The following is a 19385-nucleotide window of genomic DNA, read 5'->3' as shown; positions in this document are numbered from 1 at the left end:
GTGTTCTTTTTAACAGAATCGTAGGCTGGATTATTTTGTTGTTGTTGCTGTTGTTTTTCCCCCCTCCTTCAAATGGTTAATGTTATTCATTGATTAGCTTTTCTGCTGATTGGCTTGGTAGGTCCAACACGAAGCCAATCCCTGGTGGCAGCATCTGAAGCCCTTTGGTGAGGCACTTCAAAGTGGGTCCGTTTTGTGCTGTTCATTCGAGGAAATTCCTGAAACGTGGCTTACGCAGAAGGAACTTTAAAGATGTCAGCATTCATGACTAGTTGCCAATAAACAGTCCTACTGAATGCTCCCTTCTCCCAGGAGTTCACTCATTGCTAGGCTCGGGAGAAGTAGATTTTAATTGGTAAATGTCGATTAACATTGATTTCACCATACACACACACACAAACCAACCAAAAATATTTCCATCGATAATTATCAAAATTTACAGACAGGCAAAGTAAAAAAAAAAATGCTGCTTTAGAACTTCTTAAAGTTTGCTTTAAGGATATTTACTTTGTATATTGTGACATCTGATGGTGACAGGTTTTGATTTAACAGGTATAAAGCTTTAACTTCATGACTCTCAGAGTCTATTGGCATTAAATAATCGTTCCCCCTTTTGTCTCACTCCACCATAATTTCCTGCAATTGTGAAAATGTAAATTGATCAAAACAGACCAAAAAATATCTTACAACCCATAATTTTGCACAGCTGTGAAACTGTAAATTGAAAAAAAAGCTTAAAAATAAAAGTTGATATTATCCACCCAAATTATCAGAAAATAAAAGCCAAATGCTGCCAGAGGTGGAGAGGCCTAAAACAATTTAGGGTTTATTTTTGTGCCTGTAAGAACACACCAGTAAGCCATAAGTATGGTACGGTATCCTGTCTCGGGCCTGCTTCAGAGCAGCCCACTGGTCCATTTCAGCCAGTATCTCACGTCCTCCCCTACCAGAATGGGCAATTTTTCAGTGGGTTGGGATTAAGATAATGTTTGTTAATTAGGAAGATGAACAAGGACTCCAGCCTAGCTGCTTCACTGCCCAGCAACTAACCGCTCTGTTCAGCTCTTTCAGGCAGAGGACAGCCTGTCACAACAGAAGAAAATAGAGACAGTCATTGAGGTGCAGTTACCCAAACCAGAAGATCCTTCACTACACAGCTAGTCACTCTCCAGGACTGCAAACACCAATAGTACATCTAGCATCTTAGCCAGCCTCCTGCTGCACCAGAATGGACCAATGAACCAGCTAGCCCAGTTTCCAGCCTTCAGTGGGGTGCAAGTCTGAATCAGGAGCAGCAGAAGCTATATAAAAAATGGGGGGCCACCAGCATCTGAACCGTGGCCCTGCCCCCCACACTGCCGCTTCCCCCCAAAGCCCCATCCCCCACGCTGCCCCCCCCCCCCCCCGAGCCCCTGCCCTTGCACTGCCTATTCCACCGAGGCCCTGCCCTCATGCCACTCTTTCTTCCCGAGCCTCTGCTTTCACACTGCCCGTCCCCCAACCTCCCTATGTCACCTCTTCCCCCAAGGCCCCGCTCCCATGACACCTCTTCCCTTCAAGACCCTGCCCCCACTCGCTCATCTCCACCTTCTCTCCCCCATTGCTCACCCTTACAGCCAGTAAAGAGTGATGGGGGCATGAAACCCTGTTCTGGTGCCCATAAAGCACCATAGTATTAGGGGAAACAATTATTTCCTCTTGTGTCAGAGACTGACAAGAACCTGATCTCTGAAGAGCATAGGCATCAGCAGGAGTCCTGTACATTGCTTATATTACAGATATATGTTATCATTAAGCACCTAGGGAACCCCAGCTGCAGACCAGGACCCCACTGTGCTAGGTGCTGTATAAACACAGATTATAGGGAGAGTCTCTGCCCCACAAAGCCGATACTCTAAGCATAAGATGAGAGGCAACAGGTGGATACAATGAAGAGCCTGGGTGGGACCACAAGAAAACACTAATGGAACAAGCATACAACAAAGGCTTGCAGCAGGGTAAGGTGCAGACAGAAGGTAAGCTCTGTGCATACATCCCATGATCCCACAAGTACTATTATTTACTATTTATACTACAGCGGCATCCAGCAGCTCCAATCAGCATCTGGATCCCATAGTGTCATTAACTGGCTGATCCAAAACGGGGCAATGATAGGTGAATTGCCCCGGCTTGGTGAATTCCTCTTGCTCCTCCAGGATCCCCTCCCTCTCTTCCTGCAGTTGAGTGTGATCCTGTTTCTAAATGGAGAGTCCTTATTTCCAACCATCACTCGCAAAAGCTCCCTCTTACCGATGAGGTGGGGAGTGACCTACTTGGATCCCATCAGCACCACTATGGGCATCAAATGGAGAAGAGTCACTGAAAAGCAACGTAGGTCTCCCTGTGCATCTTCAACAGTGCAGCCGTTTCCTTTTGATTTAACGTACACCCCTAAAACAATGCACCCTCTCCCAGTCCTCAAGTCCTGTTGTCTGCGCTAGGCATCTACTTACTTCCCATGTGGTTCTGTTGTAGTTTATCCCAAAGGGACCCAGCTTCATGAAGGGACAGTTAAAAATGTTACCAGATTTAAAATGTTTTGTTGTCGCTGCTGCTCTCATCTCAATGAAAAGAAAAAACACTTCCAGGAGCTGTTTTGTAGTGCTAATGAAGATGTGAGACAAAGGGACCTGGAGGAAGGGGGAGTTGTGGGGGAAGAACGGGAGAGAAAGAGATGGTGGCATATCGAGTGATTAGAGCCAAAGGAACTTCACATAAGAGCACGGTTATGCGTACCCCTGGTGGTACTCAGGGGTCTTCCAGGGAGTACATCGGCTCATCTAGATATTTGCCTAGTTTTCCAACAGGCTACAGAAAAAGAACTAGCGAAATCATTACAAAGTAAAATTTCATATAGACAAATGAGAAAGTTGGCAATTTGTCAGTAACAGCGGCTCACGCTTTTGTATTTTTATGTCTGGTCTTGTAAACAAGTAGTTTTTAAGTGAGGTGAAACTTGGGGTACGCAAGACAAATCAGACTCCTGAAAGGGGGACAGTAGTCGGGGGACAGTAGTCTGGAAAGGTTGGGAACCACTGCTCTACGTTGACCAGACGTCCCTATTTTATAGGGACAGTCCAGATATCGGGGGATTTTTCTTATGTAGGTGCTTTTTACCCCTGACCCCCAGGTCCCAATTTTTCACACTTGCTAGCTGGGCACCCGAGCTGCCTCTCGTCTCCCATAGGCAAGCCTATGGCAGAGTTGAAATGGAATTAGACTAGAAATGCACATGTGGTTTATACAAGGCGTTTCTCCAGCCAGCTGTTGCTGGATCCTTACCAGGTTCCTGGATTTAGTGGTTTACTAAGGTGCAGCAGGTACTTCTGGGTTTCACAGGCATGGAGCTGGGAAGCGGGGGAGGGCTTTGATGAGTTTGCGGGCAGTGATGGAGTTGACTTGGAGAAGAAACATGTGTCTGATCCTGCAGGGTGCTAAGTGCTTTCAACTCCCAGGGATGTCAGTGGCCCTCAGTGATGCGTGGCAACCCACAGGAGGTGCTTTGTGCCTCCCCGGAGCATGCTGAAGTTGGCTAAAGCCTTGCCATCTTTCTATTCACCTGCTCTTTGCCTTTTGATGGGACAGATTGTAACAGAAGCTAAGCCTCCAAAGAGCTTGCTAGAAAGGCTTGGCTCATCTCGTTGATGCCGCTACCTTACTCTTGGCTAAACTTCTTCCTCCTGTGCCAATCTCAATAGTAACAGTTCACAAGAACTGTGAATAGCCTAGATGCACCCCACCACCTCAGATCTGCAGACCGATGTGCTCCCCTTCCGTCTGTGCAGCCTCTTCTAAGGCAACATCTCCCTCTTCTCTAGATGCCACAGAGCCATCCATATGGGGAGGGGGGAAAGAGAGAGGGGGCAGGAATAGGACTGGTGGGTCCTCAGGGCCTCTGAAAATTGGGCTGCTTTTAGATTAGGTGCCTAAACACAGATTGATGAGCCGAATTTTAGTCACCCAGGTTTGGGAACATTGGAATCGAGGCTTTGGCCTAGTGCTTCTCTTCTTAATGACTAAAGAGGGATATTGGCTTCGCTTGTGATGGGTGCTGTCAAAAACCAGATATCAAAATTAAAGATCAGCAGCCTCTGGATTTCAACTTTCATTTAATTTCCTGGCATTTGATGTGCATGCTCATAAGCAGCAGATTTAATGATACACATATTCATTGTACATTTGACCCTGGAGCTGGAATCCATGGGCTTGAGCCGAAGCAGACAAAGGAAAAACTCCACTTAACTTCAATGGGCTTTGGAAAAGGCCCTGAGTAGGCACTGTCGATTTACCAAGGCTCCTTTGTTGGATATGTTTGGGCCATGTCTCTGATTGATTATTTTGTGCCAGTTATTACCCATCAACCAGGATTAGAGGAAAAAAAAGTACGTACTCTGTCAACTTTGTTCTTCCTTGCAGTTTTAAGACAACAATACAAACCACCCTCTCTTCCCCCATCCTGCTTTTGCTCCATCTATTTGGTATGTTTCCCTCCTAAATTATCAGTGACGAATTCTTTTTATCTTTTATTCCTTTTCATAAAATGAAACAAAACACACAATGATCTGGAGGCAGCCAAAGGTCCCTGCTAATTGTGGCTGTGAGCAGTTACTACCCAGGCCAGAGGACAGGAAAGTTTTCTTTTAATGGTTTGTGCATAGATTGGAGGCAGCTTTCATGTATACAGCCTTGCAATTCTGAAGCTAACATGGATAAAATACAAACCCCCCAAAACCAAACATTGTTATAAAACTTTGGGAGGTTGGTTTGTTTTTTTCCCCCTTAAGTAAAAAGGATCCATATGGACTCTACTGAGAGTTAGCAATTAGCATGTGCTGGGGGAAGCAGAAGGGAGATGCAAGCAACATCTTCATGACTACCCTTGATGTGTTACCGCCGCGGGGAGTGAAGACTAAGGTCTCACCCCATGGCAGCTAATAAAAACAGGAAGCGTTTACTGGGAAATGTTGTGCTTCATTGTTCAAGGCTCTACAAAGCAGAACTAGCGCAGCTCACCGCTTCCAGTGATCATGGCCCCTGTGGATGCAACTGCCAGACGAACTGCATTTCACTTCTCCTTTCATGCCATAATTACACTCATTAGGAGTCAGATCCTGAAGTCCTTCACACGGGTAACTTGAGCGGAGGGGGTCCTGAGCTCATGCAGCCAGGCTTGGCAAGAGGGGCATGGAAGAAGGGGGTACACCTTTGTTGCATACTCCTCGGTTGCTGAATCCCTCTCTGTGTCGGACAAATGAGTTTCTGGTTCTGCAGCATTGGAAGAGGGGGAGAAGAAAGGCAGAGGGAGTTGGCTGTTTCTTTCAGATTCTTCCACCACCCTCAGTCCTATTATAAATCTAGCAGATGATGATACAGAGAGAGTGACTATTTATCTGACTTGCCCTCTGAGTTGTGTAACTCTCCTTTGCAGGTGGGGTTTCTGGGAAGAGTCCAGTAGGGGAAAACCTAGAAGTAAGGCTCCTGCAGAAACTGTTCTGTCCAGGAGCCTTTGGGGCCTGGCATTTGACCACTCCCTCTGCTGGTCTCCCCAAGATCCATGGTTTAAGGGAATAATAATAGTAATAATGAATGACCGTAATAATACTTAGCTCCGCAACTCCAGGGAGTGGGTGGAAGGCAGCAAAGCATTCTGTGCTCATGGATGAATTCTAAGGAAATTATGCACATGAAAACTCAGGAAGTGGCCTTTCTTCTCTGCGGTTTATTATTTACATCATTATTTTCTCTGGCAACTCCCCCTCACCACCACCACTGTAATTAATGGAAGTTTCGTTTGAGCGAGGACTCCAGTATTTAGCCTACTGTATGTTTTATCCTTTACCTTGCAGCAAGACTGCACTTTAGTAGTTCCTCCGCTGAAACAGGAATGTATTTATCTCACTTTCCACACAAGGTTTCCATAGTTTTCTCTGGCCGCTTTCCCTAACTGCTCCTTTGTATGGTTGCTCCTCCGTTTCAGTCCTTTATTAGTTTATCGTTTGATCCAGCCATGTGGTGGTTCATAAGAACATAAGAACGGCCATACTGGGTCAGACCAAAGGTCCATCAAGCCCAGTATCCTGTCTTCCGACAGTGGCCAATGCCAGGTGCCCCAGAGGGAATGAACAGACAGGTTCATCAAGTGATCCATGCCCTGTCACCCAATCCCAGCTTCTGGCAAACAGAGGCTAGGGACACCATTCCTTGCCCATCCTGGCTAATAGCCATTGATGGACCTATCTTCCAAGAATCTATCTAGCTCCCTTTTGAACCCTGTTATAGTATTGGCCTTCACAACACCCTCTGGCAAGGAGTTCCAGAGGTTGACAGTGCGTTGCGTGAAAAAATACTTTCGTTTGTTTTAAACCTGTTACCTATTAATTTCATTTGGTGGCCCCTTGTTCTTGTATTATGAGAAGGAGTAAAAAAACACTTCCTTATTTACTTTCTCTATACCATTCATGATTTTATAGACCTCTATCATATCCCCCCTTAGTCGCCTCTTTTCCAAGCTGAAAAGTCCCAGTTTTATTAATCTCTCCTCATACGGAAGCCGTTCTATACCCCTAATAATTTTTGTTGCTCTTTTTTGAACCTTTTCCAATTCCAATATATCTTTTTTGAGATGGGGCGACCACATCTGCACACAGTATTCAAGGTGTGGGCGTACCATGGATTTATATAGAGGCAATATGATATTTTCTGTTCACATAACAACGGGCCTGTAATAACCAATTGATGACTGGCTACTAACATCATACTCCCTTGCAAAGCTGTATACATGATTGTGAGGAACCAGAAGTTATGTCTGAAACTACAGGCCCCAGTGCCTTGAACTAACTGGGAATCTCTGTTACCTGTAGCAGTAAAAATACGTGTAGCTCTGTGGGATTCCAGAGACCAGAAGGTCGCCCACATAGAGTTGAGAGGGTCGGACATTACCCGCCCAGTAGAGGGCACTGGTGATACATAACACTGCTCAGGGTGTTACACCGCTACAGTTCAATCATTGCCATGATGACAAACTTTGATCGACTTTGTTGTAATAAGAAGAAAAGGAGGACTTGTGGCACCTTAGAGACTAACAAATTTATTGGAGCATAAGCTTTCGTGAGCTACAGCTCACTTCATCGGGTGCTGTAGCTCATGAAAGCTTATGCTCCAATAAATGTGTTAGTCTCTAAGGTGCCACAAGTCCTCCTTTTCTTTTTGTGGATACAGACTAACACGGCTGCTACTCTGAAATTTGTTGTAGTAGTAAGCTGAAGGAGAAGTTGACTTTGGCAAGGCAAGGGAAAGCTGCTGTTATGAATATTGTGTGAGTGTGTGTTGTGCATTTATGTGTGTGTGTGCATCGGCACATAGGGGCAATAAAACAGAAACTGACTGGAACCTTTCCCCAGACTGGAGATTGAAACAGAATCAAGCTTTCTTGTGGGGCAGAAATGTCCTGATGACTTTTGTTTCTTCTGTGCCTGCTGCCTCTGCACTGCTTGGTTCCAACCATCCAGAGACATAAATGATTTAACATCACAAGACAAGCTGTTCTCAAGGGTTTCTAATCTGGCTGGGATCAGGGCCGGAGCTGAAAATCCCATGGAAAAGTCTGTCCTTTTGAATTACCGGGCCAATTTTGCAGGCTCAAGAAATTTGGAGAGTTCAGATCAGAGGTGCAGCCAGTATTTTAACGAGTGGCTCCCACAAAAATGTCCTTCATGAGCCTGCGATAAACCTCATGTACTAGGTTGTATATGCGTACAGAGAGGAGCAGGGGCTTGTATGCCTTTGCTTTCCCATCAGAACCACATTTAGGAGAGGGAGGCAACAGTATTTAGCAAACCAGTGTAGATGAAATGTGCTCCTCTGGCAGCGTTTCTATTTTGTTCCTGAGTACTATGCTGATAGTGTAACTCCGGGTTCGGCTTGAGTATTTTGCAATGGGGGAGGTAGGGGGAAGAGCTTGTACCTGGGTAGCCTTTCCCAGGGCAACGTTTCTGAAAATGATTGACTCATCCCATTCATTCCAGCGGCCAAAAATGACTCTTTGGAAGGATTTTTAGGAGCCTGGGGGGTAAATCATCTCTGGTCAGGATGGTTTAGCAGTAATTGGAGATGGGATGGGGGGAATTCCATCAGTCAGTGAGATAATTCCAGCCAGTTCTGATTGGGACAGAATGCCTGAGAGCCCACTCTGGTCATCACTGCTCTAAGCTTTTAGATGCTTCTCCAAACACAATTATGTCCGCCCAGTGGTGGTTATTTTAGGCTGTAAACATCAGAGAGGAAAATCAAATGGGAACACTCTAACTGGTACCTACTGCCTTTTCTGAAATGGGGGGCGCAAATTCCTCTCAACTTGTCAGAGACAGGCTTTAAAGCAGTGATACTCAGACTGAGGCTCATGAGCCGCAAGTGGCTCTTTAATGTGTCTCCTGTGGCTCTTTGCAGCACATGATATTAAAATACTGTATGATTTAATTATTAACCAGTCTAAGTTATTAGCCAGTCAGGATGCTTTTACTATGTTATCAACCAATTGTAGCTGATAAAATAATAATACTTGGTGAGTCATTTTGCTTTGAGAATAATATATAAACTAAATATTTCCCGTCACACTGTTTAAATATGACTATATAGTACTCTAGTAAATGAAACAATGAATTCACGCTACTGTGGCTCTGCTGGGGCATGTTGATCGCTAATTTGGCTCTTGAACCACTGAGGTCTCTAGTATCACTGCTTTAAAGGCTCATCTATCTGGGAACCTTCCCTGGAGACTGCACTTTCATGTGTGGCAAGGACCCAGAGAGCTATGCCATGGTATTTTTAACTCCTGGTACAGCTGACCAAGCCAGACTGGTCAAAGAGTGGGGACCAGACCAAAGGCAGCCCACGTATCCTCCAAGTTGGGGGTTAAGGGATAGGCCAACAACTGATCCTTGTGAAAAATGTACATTATAGAAACACAACCAGGTACCTATTCCAGCAAGCAGCATAATAAACAGAGATGGCAGAGCCTGGTTCATGCTCTAAATGACATTGGATAGCTCAGGAAGGATTCAGATGCAGATCTTCAGGATAGGGCAGCTCCCAGAAAATGACCTCCCTCAGTTGAGGAGAGATCAGCCTGAAGCCAAAACCTCAGATCCAAACACCTTGAACTCTGGTGACCATCAGCTCTGGATCCTAACTTTGAGGCTCAGTGATGTCCTTTATTTGGAGGAAGTGACACACCCCTCCTTGGAGTTGTTCTTTGAGCACAAACTGCTGATGTAGGAATGAGTGAGCCAGAGACACTGGGACTCTGTGAACTCCTGCAGCCTCTTGGAACACATGTTTTTTGTCAGCTGGGACCGAGGCAGCCGATCTGTGCCTACAGGAGGCTCTTTCTGTCTCTGCTCATTAGTACCACTAAATCACAGCCACAGCTCAGTTGCTGTAGTGCTCCTGTGACTAGTGTTGCTTAAAAATTTATCGTCCCCACCCACCATTTGGCACTTTGGGGTTATTTATTTATATCGGGAGAGACAATTGCAATGTTTCATGGACATCATAGAGGAATGCTAAATAGGGAACCTTGGGTCCCATAGATACAGCAGAATGTTGAGTTGATTTGGCCAACTCTACGTGACTGATATTAAATATCACCGTATGGAGCTGGAGTCTTCCCCAGGAATGTCGCTAATTCATCTAAGGGTGACTTTTGTTGTCAGTGTTAAAGTAGCACGGGGCCTTTTTTCTTTTCTGTGTTTGCAGTCATAATCCATGTCTGAGGCCCACAATCTCGTATCTTTTAATTCCTATAAGCTGCTCAACACAGGCAGAAATATTAATTAATCCTATTAAAAAAGGAGACATCTGCAGAGAAGTTACTCATTTCCACCTAGTCGTGTGAACGGAGAACATAATGCATACATAATGCAAGAGAAAAGGGCACTGCACCTCCCGTCCTTCTCTTGTGAAATCAAACACAAAGTCTAGGGCTCAAACTCGGCTCTGAACTCTTGGGCTCTTAGCGGAGCTGGTGGAATTATTCTATGTGAACAATGGCACCTATGAATTTGGCCCTTTTCCTGTTCATGAATACTTCCTGGGTAGCTTTTGAATTTCTTTAACTTCGTTACCATGGGTAATTAATAAGAATACAGTTTATGGGAATAAATCCCAGCCTTTTGGTTGGTTTTGCACTATTCACTTTGACTGCTCATTCTTCAGAGTTTATTATTTGTGATGTGTGATGGGTCATCAAAGTCACAGGGTCATATTTCTGCTCCCTGGCTGGGAGTCTGAAACACCTGAAGGATAAATAACAAATAACCTACCCTCCAGTTCGCACGTGAATCCTCTAGTTCCTAGGTGAATATGGATGCTCTGAAACACCCATGTGAACAAAACCCATTCACAAAATGTTCATGTGAATATGCTCTGTGCAGCCTCTCTCTCAGCCACCCCTTCTACCTCACTCACCAAGGGTCAACCATTATTATTATTCATTATTTGTATTGTGGTCGCAGCTAGGAGCCCTAGTCATGGACCCGGACCCCATCATGCTAGGGGCTATACAGACAGTCCCTGTCCCAAAGAGCTTTCAGGTGAAATATAATTTGTCTCATTGACCTTTTTGATGAAGATCTGCTTAATCTAGTGTTAAATGCAGAGGCCTATACATTTCTGGGTCCATCTGTTTCCCTTACTGCTCCCCAGAGAAAGCTGTTTACCAGCTGAATCCCCAGGCCCTTACGCTTCCCTAGTTACCATTGTTATTCTCCACCATTGTTAATATTCTTGCTGTTTGCAAACAATGCAGAAGGTCCTTCCTCTCTGGTATAATGGCCTAATCTAATATTCAACAGAGCGTGGGCACAAGGTTGAGAATTACAGGCCTGCCAGCCAGATCCAGGAAATGCTTGTTTCCCTTGATTGGTACACAGAGTAAATTTGATGAGGGGACGATTGATGCCAATAGTGAACACAGTTCAGGTGCCATGCTGCTTGTTCTCTTGGAGCCTATTAGAGGGAAAGTTTAGGTGCAAGTGTGGTTATTGTTGTGACTGGAGAGTTAATTCCACGTGGGGGACAAGTAACATAAGAACATAAGAATGGCCATATTGGCTCAGACCAATGGTCGATCTAGCCCAGTATCTTGTCTTCTGACAGGGGTTGGTGCCGGATGCTTCAGACGGAATGAACAGAACAGGAAAATTTGTTTAGTGATTCAGCCACTGTCATCCTGTCCCAGCTTCTAGTGGTCAGAGGTTTAGGGCCACCCGAGCATGTGGTTGCATCCCTGACCACCTTAGCTAATAGATATTGATCGACCAATCCTCCATGAACTTGTCTATTTCTCTTTTGAACCCAGTTATACTTTTGGCCTTCACAAGATCCCCGGCAACGAGTTCCACAGGGTTACTATGTTGTGCAAAGGAGTACTTCCTTTTGTTTGTTTTAAACCTGCTGCCTATTAATTTCATTGGGTGACCCCCTGGTTCTTGTGTTATGTGAAGGAGTAAATAACATTTCCTTATTTACTTTATCTACACTATTCATGATTTTATAGACTTTTATCCTATCCCCTCTTAGTCATCTCTTTTCCAAGCCGAACAGTTCCAGTCTTTTAAAATCTCACCTCATATGGAAACCGTTCCATACTCTAGTAATCTTTGTTGCCCTTCGCTGTACTTTTTCCAGTTCTAACATATCTTTCTTGAGATGGGGCAACCAGAAATGCATGCAGCATTCAAGGTGTGGGTGTACCATGGATTTATATGGCAGCATTATGATATTTTCTCTCTTATCTATCCCAGTCCTAAGAGTCTAACATTCTGTTAGCTTTTTTAACTGTTGCTGCACATTGAGTAGTTCTTTTCGGGGAACTAAACACGATGACTCCAAAATCTCTTTCTTGAGTGCTAACAGCTAATTTAGGCCCCATCGTTTTGTATGTGAGGTTGAGATTGTTTTTCCAGTGTGCATTACTTTGCGTTTATCAACACTGAATTTCATCTGCCATTTTCTTGCCCAGTCACCCAGCCCCCAGGGAACCAGTGCTTGTTACATGATGAATCCTATCATGCCCATAACATGTGCTTTGGACAGGATGGTTTCTTTCCCTGCCCCACACAGACTTTTACTTCACCCATCTGCGTGCCAGTCATCTTCCTGATTCTGTCTAATGCATCTGATCCTAGCTCCCACTCTGGCCATGTAGCTGGCAGCTCTGACAGTGGTGATGTTTGCATTGACAGAGGAAGAGGTGCAGGCCAACTCTTTGAAGATATGCAACATCTTCCCATCATTGTCAGTATCAAGGAAGTTGAAGTACAACAGGAGATGAGTAGGTTCACTGGGGCCAAGGGAACAAAAAAGGGAAGGGGAAAAATCGGAGCAGAATAAACAAAACCCAAATCCCATTCTAATCCTGTCTCCCACCAGCACTGGGCAAATATCTCTAGTCCCAGGGCTGGAACTCCAAATGTGTTAAGGTAAGAAATACGCAGTCAAGGCATCCAAAGAGCCTTAGTGCTGCCCTCTAGCAACGTCATTCAATAACCATTAGGTTACAATCAAAGCATTTTAGTATTTGTGGTTCCCCATTACATTAAACTGCTTTGTAAAAACACATTAGATTTTTTCACATTTTTCCCCTCATGCCATCACTATAGGGCAGAGTTAAGGTTATTTGGGTTTCTTAACTGTGTATTTCTTATCCTAGCATGTTAGGATTTCTTTTAAGTATAAATAACTCTGAATTTCCTGGGTTTGTAATGCTTGGTTTGCATGATCCTTCTGATTTTTTTTTTTTGGCCTTAAATTACTGATACATACTCTCAACCTTACTTCCATTTTAACACAATTTTTTTGCTTAGGAATTTCACTAGGGTGGTGGGTTTTTTGGTTTGTTTCCTTTTTGTGTGTTTTGTTTTTAATTATAAAAATGTCATAACATGATCACTAGAGAAGAAAACCAAAGAAAGCGCTTTCATGCAATATTTCTAAGGATTGCAAGATAGGTGGTATCAGCCTTAAACAATTTTTTGAAAGATTAACTTTTAAGGGCAGATTCGCCGGCACACAAAAACAGCCAGAGAACACTGACCATTCAAGCTGTATTTGCAGGTGCTTTCCATCACAAGAGTAGCCAGTGTGTGGTGATGAATCAGTTCCATTATTTGCAGTTGATTTGTTTGTTGTGAGGGCTGTGTTAGTGAGATCGACGCAATGTGGAGGAGGTCCAGGCCATGAGTCCTAATGCCTCTATGCTTTAACAGCTCCCCCTGAGTTCCTGACTGCCAGTGGATCGCAAACAGCAGTGCCACATAGAGCCTTTCAGGCACTGGTGCCCAAGTGATCCAAGAAGAGAAAAGTGCTCATTTCACTTATCCCAATCATGACCAGTACCTCTATAATTTCTATATCTCATCTATAGCTATAGCTATACCTTTGGAATCATTGAGACCCATCAAGTTATGCACTAGAGAGCTAAATAACCTCACAATCCTTTTTATTGTTACTCTCAACCTCCCTAATAATCTCAGCATCTTACCCTTCTGTTTTCCCTGTAGGTTTGCTGTGCTCACAAACTGTATCTTAATTGACACTGTGAGCTCTCCAGGGGCAGGGACTGTATGCCCCTGTGAATGTGTGCAGTGTTCAGCGCAATAGGACCCGGGTCATTTTCTTGCAAGGACCCTGCTCTTGTCAGAAGCTGTATTACACATATCCCTAATAATTAATTGTAGTAGTAATAAAATAGAGAGTGCTCACTCCAAAACGATTGGAGATCAGACAATCAACAAAAAAATCTCCCTTAACTTTATCCAAAGTATCTCATGCTTGAGACGTTGTCAAAAGCAGCTCTATCCAGAAGGGGTATAGTGTTAGTTCACTGGCATTTAGGTTGTTCTTGAGACTGTTTGTTTTTTTTTCCTCCTTGCAACGAGTGTTAACACTCAGCCAAAATGTTCCGTTGCTTGGAAACCTGTTACTAATGCTGAATTCATTAATGCTTTTCCAATTTGCTCCTACGAACCTTGTTAGATGGTTTTATCCTAATTAACAGGTATCTAAGAAAAATGAAAGAAAATTGAGTTAAGGGCAGAGTGCAGTCTGTGCCTTTTTTTTTTTTTTTTTTTAGGTCTTCTTTTTCAGCCTTTGGACAATCTGCTGCTTATAGGACCCCATGCTCCTGATTCTGCTTCAGTAGTCAGGGCATCAGGATATCATCCTTCAACCACAACAAAGAGACATTTTTCACATTGGGACTGATTTTGCCAGGTGCCGAGAAAACTCCTTCAAGGTGCTGATTGACTAGAGAACTCAGCGGGCGAAATCCTGGCCTCACTGAAACCACTGGGAGTTTTGCTGTTGACTTCAGTGGGCTTGGGATTCAACCCAATATGGGCTTGAGCCTACCCATGACATAGAGGGTTGGGATCTGCAACAGCGCTGAGCACTGCACAGCATCTCTGCCAGTGCAAGTTCCCAGGTGTGCCCCGTATTTTTTGCTATACATACATAGCCACCACATAGCAGAAGTGGTCCATACACACTGAGCTCTGCCAGAGTGTGTGGGGAGCAGAAGGGACATGGTAATGGATGGGACTGAGGCATGATGTCATTCCTTTGTGAACACATGATCCAGGAGGCAATGAGTGCATGTGAAAACCTCCTCTCCAAAAAAATTCATTAATGCCTACTGCAAGCATGGGGGCTTTCCACACGATCAGGGTCCTGCAGAGACTCAGCAGTGCACTATGAACACTATTGCCCCAAACAGAGGCAGTCTTGCTGGAGAAGGGGCACGCCTGAGAGCTGACCAGCCCATGGAGTCCTCACCTCAGCCCTCTGGAGAGGAGAACCAAGACAGAATTCCCCTCCCTGCACTGCTGTGGAGCCAGGTGCTCCTCTGTGAAGTGTGCACCCTCTCTCCACAAGGCATGTCGCTCGCTGCATGGACAAGCATTTGATCACATATTGTTCCACAGGGTGCTCAGCGCACACCTACAGGGCTCTACAAGTTCATCGGTGCCCCAAGAGCTGCGCAGCGCTGATGGTGATCAAGCCCTATGTATCCATTCAGAAATAGTTACAGGTCTTGGGCCTGACTGGACTCTCACTTGCACTCAGGTGTGAATCAGGAGTAACTCCACGGAAGTCATGAAACTGCAGCAATGCAAAACCATTGTGAGCTAAGAAGAAGGGGCCTGGTGCTTTTGACATCAGGTTGATACTTTGAAGATGCAATGCAGATAGTTTAGAGTTGCTTTGCTTCTGTTAGTTAGTTTTTTTGTTTCCATACTATATTCCCAACTCAGACTCCGTTTCACTCTTTGCCATTCTGAGAGGTAACAGTTAAGGATGGGATAAAATATGAAACCTTCTCAAGTTTTTCTCCAAACTTTTAACTCAACTTGGAAGCAAATCTCATTCTGGTTCAGAAAAGTTTGGATCACTATTTTATCGAACTATTATTCGTTTTTGCTGCTGCCTCTGTGCTTCCTGGACCAGGAGCCTAATTGACAAAATACAAAACAAAAGGCTATTTCCATGATATTAAGAACATAAGAATGGCCATACTGGGTCAGACCAAACATCCATCCAGCCCAGTATCCTGTCCTTTGACAGTGGCCAATGCCAGGTGCCCCAGAGGGAGGGAACCTAACAGGTAATGATCAAGTGATCTCTCCCCTGCCATCCATCTCCACACTCTGACAAACAGAGGCTAGGGACACCATTCCTTACCCATCCTGGCTAATAGCCATTAATGGTCTTAACCTCCATGAATTTATCCAGTTCTCTTTTAAACCCTGTTATAGTCCTAGCTTTCACAACCTCCTCAGGCAAGGAGTTCCACAGGTTGACTGTGCACTGAGTGAAGAAGAACTTACTTTTATTTGTTTTAAACCTGCTACCCATTAATTTCATTTGGTGGCCCCTAGTTCTTATATTATGGGAACAAGTAAATAACTTTTCCTTATTCACTTTCTCCACACCACTCATGATTTTATAGACCTCTATCATATCCCCCATTAGTCTCCTCTTTTCCAAGCTGAAAAGTCCTAGCCTCTTTAATCTCTCCTCATATGGGACTCGTTCCAAACCCCTAATCATTTAGTTGCCCTTTTCTAAACCTTTTCGAATACCAGTATATCTTTTTTGAGATGAGGGGACCACATCTGTACTCAGTATTCAAGATGTGGGCATACCATAGATTTATATAAGGAAATAAGATATTCTCCATCTTATTCCCTTTTTTAATGATTCCTGACATCCCATTTGCTTTTTTGATTGCCACTGCACACTGCATGGACATCTTTAGAGAACTATCCATGATGACTCCAAAATCTTTCTTCTGATTAGTTGTAGCTAAATTAGCCCCCATCATATTGTATGTATAACTGGGGTTATTTTTTCCAATGTGCATTACTTTATATTTATCCACATTAAATTTCATTTGCCATTTTGTTGCCCAGTCACTTAGTTTTGTGAGATCTTTTTGAAGTTCTTCACTGTCTGCTTTGGTCTTAACTATTTTGAGCAGTTTAGTACCATCTGCAAACTTTGCCACCTCACTGTTTACCCCTTTCTCCAGATCATTTATGAATAAGTTGAATAGGATTGGTCCAAGGACTGACCCTTGGGGAACACCACTAGTTACCCCTCTATATTCTGAAAATTTACCATTTATTCCTACCCTATGTTCCCTGTCTTTTAACCAGTTCTCAATCCATGAAAGGATCTTCCCTCTTATCCCATGACAACTTAATTTACATAAGAGCCTTTGGTGAGGGACCTTGTCAAAGGCTTTCTGGAAATCGAAGTACACTATGTCCACTGGATCATAGAATCATAGAATATCAGGGTTGGAATGGACCTCAGGAGGTCATCTAATCCAACCCCCTGCTCAAAGCAGGACCAATCCCCAATTTTTGCCCCAGATCCCTAAATGGCCCCCTCAAGGATTGAACTCACAACCCTTAGCAGGGTTTAGCAGGCCAACGCTCAAACCACTGAGCTATCCCTCCCCCGTGAGCTATCCCTCCCTCTTGTCCACATGTTTGTTGACCCCCTCAAAGAACTCTAATAGATTAGTAAGACATGATCTCCCTTTACAGAAACCAGGTTGACTTTTGCGCAACAATTTATGTTCTTCTGTGTGTCTGACAATTTTATTCTTTACTATTGTTTCAACTAATTTGCCCAGTACTGATGTTAGACTTACCAGTCTGTAATTGCCAGGATCACCTCTAGAGCCCTTTTTAAGTATTGGCATTACATTAGCTATCTTCCAGTCATTGGGTACAGTAGCTGATTTAAAGTACAGGTTACAAACCATAGTTAATAGTTCTGCAGTTTCACATTTGAGTTCTTTCAGAAATCTTGGGTGAATGACATCTGGTCCCGGTGACTTGTTACTGTTAAGTTTCTCAATTAATTCCAAAACCACCTCTAGTGACACTTCAATCTGTGACAATTCCTCAGATTTGTCACCTACAAAAGATGGCTCACGTTTGGGAATCTCCCTAACATCCTCAGCAGTGAAGACTGAAGCAAAGAATTCATTTAGTTTCTCTGTGATGACTAGCCTAGACCTTTAGACTCGGTCTCCTGACTTTATAACAAGAGACTGTCTGTTTCCATGTGATTTTCAGCCCAATTGTGCAAACTTAAAGGGATGAAACAATCAAAATTTTGGATAAAGATCTGAACTTCTGGATGATTAACTGGGCCCACCCAAGATCCTGAAACAAGTGTGGTCTCCACGTTGCTAAAATAAGGACCTTCCTCTTTCCACACCAAGAAAGTACAGCCAGAGCTGCTGCTATCAGTCGTGTTTCATTTATAGCCTTTCCTGCTTATCTCTACCAATATGTGGCATCCAAACACAGTATTAAGAGCTTTTAAGTGGTTGAGTCCTAAAAAACAGTTTGTCTTTTGAAGTTGCTTTGTTAATTGCTTTGATTTTCAATTGAAGGTGCCAATTCATCCATCTGTTAACTATAGATCATTTCCTCATTAATGAAAGAGAGTAAACTGCCTATTTTATAAGGACTGGAAGTCAGGTTCAGATAGAATAAGAGCCAGCCCAAATGGGTCACTCGCTCCTAAAACTGAACTAGAACCAAGGATGCAAAACCAGCGAGTTAGCATTGTTGTCTGAGTGCATCTCTGGCTGGGATGGCAGTGCTAAAATATCATCCAAAATGCCTCCTTCCATGTACTGTATTGTCAGACCAGCCAGCAGCAGATTCTGAAATCTCATGAAAGAGTCTGGTTTTGAAGGATTTCCAACTCAGTCCCAACCTCTCCCAGTTTGGTGTCATCTGAAAGTTTTATAAGCATACTCTCTGCTCCATTTGCCAAGTCATTAATGAAAATATTAAATAGTACTGGACCCACAAGTGAGCTCTGCAGGACTCCACTAGATATGCCCTCCCAGTTTGACAGTGAACTATTGATAACTACCCTTTGAATATGGGCTTTCAACCAGTTGTGCACCCACCTTATAGTAATTTCATCTAGAGCACATGTCGCTGGTTTGCTTAGTCATGTAGGAACTGTGTCAAAAGCCTTTACTAAAATCAAAATATATCACATCTACTGCTTTCCCCCTACCCACTAAACCAGTACCCCTGTCAAAGAAGGAAATTAGGTTGGTTTGGCATGATTTGTTCTTGACAAATCCATGCTGGATATTCCTTATGAACCTATTATCCATATGGTATTAACAAATTGATTGTTAAATATGTTCCAGTTTCTTTCAAGGCATTGAAGTTAGGCTGACTGGTCTATAATTCCCTGAGTCCTCTTTGTTCCCCTTTTTAAAGATAGGCACTATACTTGCCCTTCTCCAGTTTTCTGGGTCCTCACCTGTACTCCAGGAGTTCTCAGAGATAATTACTAACAGTTCTGAAATTTCTTCAGCTAGTTCCTTAAATTCTCTAAGATGAATTTCACCAGCCCCTGCCAATTGGAATACATTTAATTTATCTAAATATTCTTTAACCTGTTCTTCCCCTATTTTGGCTTGTGTTCCTTCCCCCTGGTTGTTAATATTACTTGCTTTGAGTATCTGGTCACCATTAACCTTTTTAGTGAAGACTGAAGCAAAATAGGCATTAAATACCTTCTTGATGTTATTAGCTCTCCTTCCCCGCTAAGCAGAGTACCTATACTTTCCTTCATCTTTGTCTTGCTCCTAATGTATTTAAAGAATCGGTGTGCAAAGATGTTCTTTCCCTTCTTGGTCAGGTGGACCCCATTTCTCCCCAGGTCTGCTGGCAAAACACAAAATTTCCAGTAAGTTCTTGGAATGTATTGGGGACAACTTTTTGGTTTCAGAAGTGGAA

The sequence above is a fragment of the Natator depressus genome, chromosome 10 (genome assembly GCF_965152275.1).
Source record: "Natator depressus isolate rNatDep1 chromosome 10, rNatDep2.hap1, whole genome shotgun sequence".
NCBI classification, from domain to species: Eukaryota; Metazoa; Chordata; order Testudines; family Cheloniidae; genus Natator; species Natator depressus.
This window is presented reverse-complemented; position numbering follows the sequence as displayed.